The sequence below is a fragment of the Microtus pennsylvanicus genome, chromosome 17 (assembly GCF_037038515.1).
Source record: "Microtus pennsylvanicus isolate mMicPen1 chromosome 17, mMicPen1.hap1, whole genome shotgun sequence".
Classification (NCBI taxonomy): Eukaryota; Metazoa; Chordata; class Mammalia; order Rodentia; family Cricetidae; genus Microtus; species Microtus pennsylvanicus.
The window spans coordinates 41228782-41234781 of NC_134595.1; positions in this window are offsets into that span (position 1 = coordinate 41228782).

The window sequence follows — 6000 nt, forward strand, 5'->3', positions numbered from 1 at the left end:
GGACATCCACATCTCAAGCTTAAGCAGCAAAGCAAAACCAACGGAACAACAAAAAGGACCCCAGGGCACTATGACAGACAATGACCTCGGGGAAATGTGTACCAGTATTGTTTGGTTTCTTTCCCCAAGGGGTTCCCTGCGTGCAGAGAGCATCTTGAGTCCTTCGTTTACTTTGTCTTACAGCTAGAAGTCTGTGGAATGGTCACTAGTCAGCTACTGTTACTGTTTCCCCGGAGGGCATGTCTGAAGGCCAGACAACCTTGCTTCTTACAAAGGGGAACCGCTGTGAGGGGTTCAGGGTGTTTGGGTGCAAACGGTCTAAAGCTGCTTTGAAAACACAGTGTGTTTACATCAGGGGCATTGGAGTGACCTTGTCATAGGCACTGGCTTCAAAGTGAAATCATCACTTTTCAGTAGAAGGTTCGTTTCTGTGGAGACGGAATCTGGTCGCTACGCATGCACACACACTTCTGCAGCCTTACCTCTCACCGCTGCAGGCTGCAGAAGCGGCGTGGATGTGGGAACAGTGTAACACACGCTCACTCAGCGTTATTTACCGTGGTAAGAGAGAGCTGGTCTGGGCACGACGGCAGATGCTTCCAGAAGTCAGGAGCCTGATGCAGAAGAATCACTGAGTTCCAGGCCAGCCTGGACTACATAGTGGATTTGAGCCAGTCTGGGCTACTCTGAGTAAGATGAGCAAAGGAGAGCTGGAGAGATGATGGCTCAGTGGTCAAGAGCACTGGCTGCTTTCCCAGAGGACCTGAGTTCAATTCCCAGCACTCACAGGGAGGCTCACAACCATCGGTTACTCCATTTCCAGGGGATCTGACGCCCTCTCTAGGCACCAGATACACACATGTACACATGTGTTACACAGACACACACTTAGGCAAAACACCCAGATATTATAATAATAACAACAACAACAATAATAATAATAATAATAAATGAGCCATCCGATGAGAAAGGAGGGTGGGAGAGGGGCAGAGAGGGAGGAGGGAAGAGAGGTGGACTGATCTGAGAGTTGCTGAGATGGGATTGGTTGGTTAGTTGTTTGTAGGCTGAGTTTCTCTGTGTCCCAGCAGTCGCTCCTAAATAATCACACAGAGACTTATTACTAATTACAAGTGCTTGACCAATCTCTTAGCTGGCTCTTACAACTTAAATTAACCCGTTTCTATTCATCTATGCATTGGCCCTAGGCTTGTTTACTTCATCTGTGAACTTCCCATGATACTTCTTCCATGTCTGGTTTACGTCTCCTTAGACTCTACCCTTCTTCTTCCCCGCATTCTCCCTGCCTGAAAATTCCGCCTAGCTATTGGGCAATCAGCTTTTTATTAATAATGAGAACAGCACATTTTCACAGTGTACACCAGGATTATTGCACAGCAGTTGTGCAGGTGTTTGTATCCCAGCAACCAAAAGTGGCTAGCTCTTATATTTGTGTCAAAAAGGTAGGGCACGAAGCCGGGAGCAGCGGTCATTCCTGTGACCCCAGCACAAGACGATTGCTGTGACATCATTTATTGCTTGTTAAAATCCCTTGTTAGGAAGGATGAACTTTTATATTTCCTACATTTCATGTGCTTCTGGGTACATGTAAGAATCTCTCTGATGGTAAGAATTTAACTGAAGTTTAACAAAGTTTTAAACAAAGTTTAATAAATGTGTGTTTATGCCCAAGGGATAAGTGTGTTTGTGCTAGTTTTTAGGTTAGTTTAATAATTGTTTTAAAGGCATACTTTTATTTTAAATTATGTGCATATCCTCCTGCCACCGTGTTTGTGTGTGTGTGTGTGTGTGTGTGTGTGTGTGTCCGTGAGTGCAAGCACCTGTGGAGTCCAGATCAGGTCGGACTCCCTGAAGCTAAAGTTACAAGTGGTTGAGAGCCACCTACCTAACTCAGGTCCACCTGAAGAGCCCTGTGACTCTTAAAGAATGAGCTATCCAGGGAATGTTTCAGAAGAGCAGGAGGAGCTTACGAGTCAACGGATCAGGGAGTTTCCTGTGAGACTGTGTCTCCTAGGCATATCTGACCAAGCCTCCCAAACAGGAGCTGAATGAGGACAACATACATGCCAAAGTGATCAGGAAGACTAAGAGGCTTCATCCCTACATAAAAGGACGGGTAACCAAGGAATGCTAAGAGTTGGAGAAATAGTCTTCCCCAGGGAAGAACACACCAACCAGGCCAGCTTGGTCTACAAAGCGAGTTCCAGAACAGCCAGGGCTGTTACACAGAGAAACCATGTCTCGAAAAACAAACAAACAAAAGTCAAACACATTATTTGCAAAAGAATAATAATAATATGATAAATAAATATAATAATTTAAAACATTTCATTGTTTGTTTGTTTGTTTATTGGGGGCAGAGCAAGCTGGGAGGAAGGGCCATGCATCGGGAAGGGGTATAGAGGCCATGGCACACGTGGGTAGGGGACGGAGAACAACGTGCAAGAGTCCATCAGGAAGCACCTTTGCCCACTGAGCCGTTTGTTTGGCCCCTCCACAGGGTGTGGGTGACACCATCCCATGAGCTGGAGTCCTGGATTAAGTAAAAAAAAAAGGGGGGGGAGGAGAGCTGGCTTGGAACGCACCATCCTCCAGCCTCTACCTCCCGAGTGCTGGGATTACAGGTATGCACCTGGCTGAAATCCGCTTTCTCATGTTTTACACATGTGTGTGATTGCATGAGGCTTGTCCTGTGCCTGGCTATTGCTGTCATGTTTCTGAACCCCTCCTACCCTAGGAACCCCATGGATGTGGCAGCCACCCTCTCAGCTCTGGGAATAGCACCTGTCATCCACTTGAGTAACAAAACGTTTTGTGCACCACCAAAAATGGACAGGGTGAGAATAATTTTCACAGGTGGACCAATTTGTTGATAACGCTAAACGTGTAGAAAGAAAACGCTTGTTTGATTAAAAGTCTTGATTTTCCTGTAGCCAATATTGCACGATTAGTTACACAAAGGTTCATATTTTAAAATTCAATTTACCTCCCCCGTGTACATGTGTACCTCCAATTACCTTTTGGCACCCCCTTTCCACAATCGCTCCAGTTTTTCATAAGGAATTCTCCTGTTCCATATGCCCTTTCTTGCTTTCCAGGGACAGCCTCAAAAGCTCTCTGTGGTAGGAAGGCTCATCATTCAGTCTGACCTGGCATTGACATAGTTTTGCGACACCAAACTAAGGGAATGCTGTATGTTTTCAAAGTTGGTTTTGGGCCATTGAATTTGTCATTTCAAATTGCTCTAAGTTTTAAATAACACAAAGTCCACACATATAGAACTCTTAGTGATATGACAGTTTCTGAAGGATTTGCATAAAGGATTTTACACTAAATGTATATCTAGAAGACCTGGAAAGATGGCTCAGCAGGTACAATACTGTTCTTACAGAAGACTACAGTTCCCAGCATCCATGTTGGGTGGCTCACAACTCTCTATTATTGCGGCTCCAGGGGACCCAATGTCCTCTTCTGGCTTCTGTGCACAAACCTACACTTAGACCCACACACACAAATAATTAAAAACAAAACAAATCTTAAAAGTACATACATATTTATAATTCTATATACAAGGTTTAATGCTTTACATATTTATATAGTATGCATGCTATTATGCAGTTATATATTTATATATTATATATACTGTGATGATATATAATACTAAAAATGGTGAAGATAAGTATGGGTATATATTTTTGTATCTGTATATATACAACAATTACTACTATTATTGAAATAACACCAAAAAATCTGGGACTAAAAGTAAATGTGCCTCATTTAGGGTCTCACTGCAATTCTTGGTTTGTTTTCCTTCTTTTTCTTTTCTTAGGCAGAGTTTCCCTTTGTCATGGAACTCATCCTAGGTAGCCCAGGCTGGCCTCAGATGCACAGAGATGCTCCTTCCTCAGGTTCTCCAAGCTGGGCTGGTGGGTGTGAGCTACCATGATGAGCTGGATCTGACTAAATGCTGGATCTGACTAAATCTAGTTGGATCTAGCTGACTCTAACCACACTTTTAAGCACGGTCTTCAAAAGTTAGGCATATTTGAGGCTCTGGGTTTAATTTCCAAGTATGACCAATAATAATGATAAAAAAATAAATTTCAAAGGAGAAAAAAATTAAGAAGGGGGAGGGAGAAAGAGACGGGAGGGTGGAAAGGAGGGGGAAAGAGAGGTAAGTGGTTGATTGCTAGTTTAGGCCGGAATAAACCGTCTGGATGTTTTCCCTCATGACATATCTGTGTCTGGACAGCGCTCATTCAGAGGAGACCACGGGTGACCTTACAAACCAGGCAGGACTTTAAGGAAAGGTGAACACCCACCCTGTGTCTCCTACCTTCTCGTATGACTTACTTCTGCTCTTTTCACACTTCTGTCCACTCTGTCTGTCCGTAGTCTAGAATAAAGAGAAAGGAAAGGAAGGGGAATGGGGAAAGAGGGTAGATGAACCGCAAAGGACCTTTGCTGTCGGGGTCTGCAGTCAAGGACGATGAAGGTGAGGATGAGGAAAAGGACCGCTAAGGAGAAGCGGAAAGTACCTGGGCTTTATGCATTTCACATCGACTGTTACACATTTAACATTAAAGAGCCTAGCACATTCTTTCTACAGTGTCCTGGTCTTCAAAGGCCTTTCTCTCAGACACACATGATAGGAACATACTTGGTGCTGCCTGTGTGAAATGGTATTTTACTTTTTAATTGATTTCCCTTTTGAAGTTTAATTTTTTACCAACCAGCAACTGGTCTGACTCGAGGCTCACACTGCTACATGGAGCACTCCCCTTGACATTAACTGGATGGCTGGAACCAGAGACTAGACAGCCCAGAGACCCAGGATTGAACCAAACACAACCGGCATAAACAAACAAACAATTTCTAAAAAGTCAATGAAATGGTTCCTGATGATATTCTGATATACTCATAGATCAGTGCCTATCCCAATTGTCATCAGAGCAGTGTCTTCCAACAGCTGATGGGAGCAGATGCAGAGACCCATGGCCAAACAATGGGCAGAGTCAGAGGAGCCCCTCAGAAGAGGGGGGAAGATTGTAGGAGCCATAGGGGGTCAAGGATCCCATGAGAAACTGCCCACTGAATCAACCAAGCAAGACTTCTAGGGGCTCACAGAGACTGAAGCAGCAATCACGGAGCCTGCATGGGTCCGAGCTAGGTCCTCTGCAGATACCTCATGGTTGTGTAGCTTGGTGTTCTCGCAGGACTTCTCTAACAGTGGGAGCTGGGGTGTCTCTGACGCTCTTTCCTCCTACTGGGTTGCCTAGTCCAGCCTTGATCTGAGGGTTTCTGAGTAGTCTTATTGTAACTTTTTTTGTTCTTCAAAATATGGCTTCTCTGTAGCTTTGGAACCTGTCTTGGAACTAGCTCTTGTAGACCAGGCTAGCCTCAAACGCACAGAGATTCGCCTGCCTCTGCCTCCTGAGTACTGGGATTAAAGGCGTGCGCCACCACCGCCCAGCTTTATTGTAACTTTTAATGCCTTGTTTGGTTGATATCCCTTGGAGGCCTGCTTCTTATTCTTTTTATTTCCTGAGGGGAGGTGGAGCAGGAGTGGGGGAGAGGGAAGCTGAAGGGGGCTGGGAGGAGTGGAGGGAGGAGAAGCTGTGGTTAGGATATAGCATATGGGGGAAGAATAAAAAATTTTAATTAATTTTTTAAGCACCCTTATTGGTCATGTTTGAGCATTTGAACCCAGAACCCCATAAATACTAGACAGTCAGTCTACCCCTGAAGTGTAACTTACCCAGATGTCTCTTCAGAAACGGTTCTGCAGTGAAGGAAGGCGTAACCTTCTGCAGGCCCCTTCCCAGCTGTCTCCAGAAACAGTTCCTGGATTAGAACCGGAAACTCTCTTAGTCTACAAGGCCACCATTGCTAAGGGGCTTTGCTACTCAGCTGATGCCTTATTCTGCATTGCATTGCCATAACGAAACACTTGAAAACAATGGGAAATTCTTAAAGACCCTC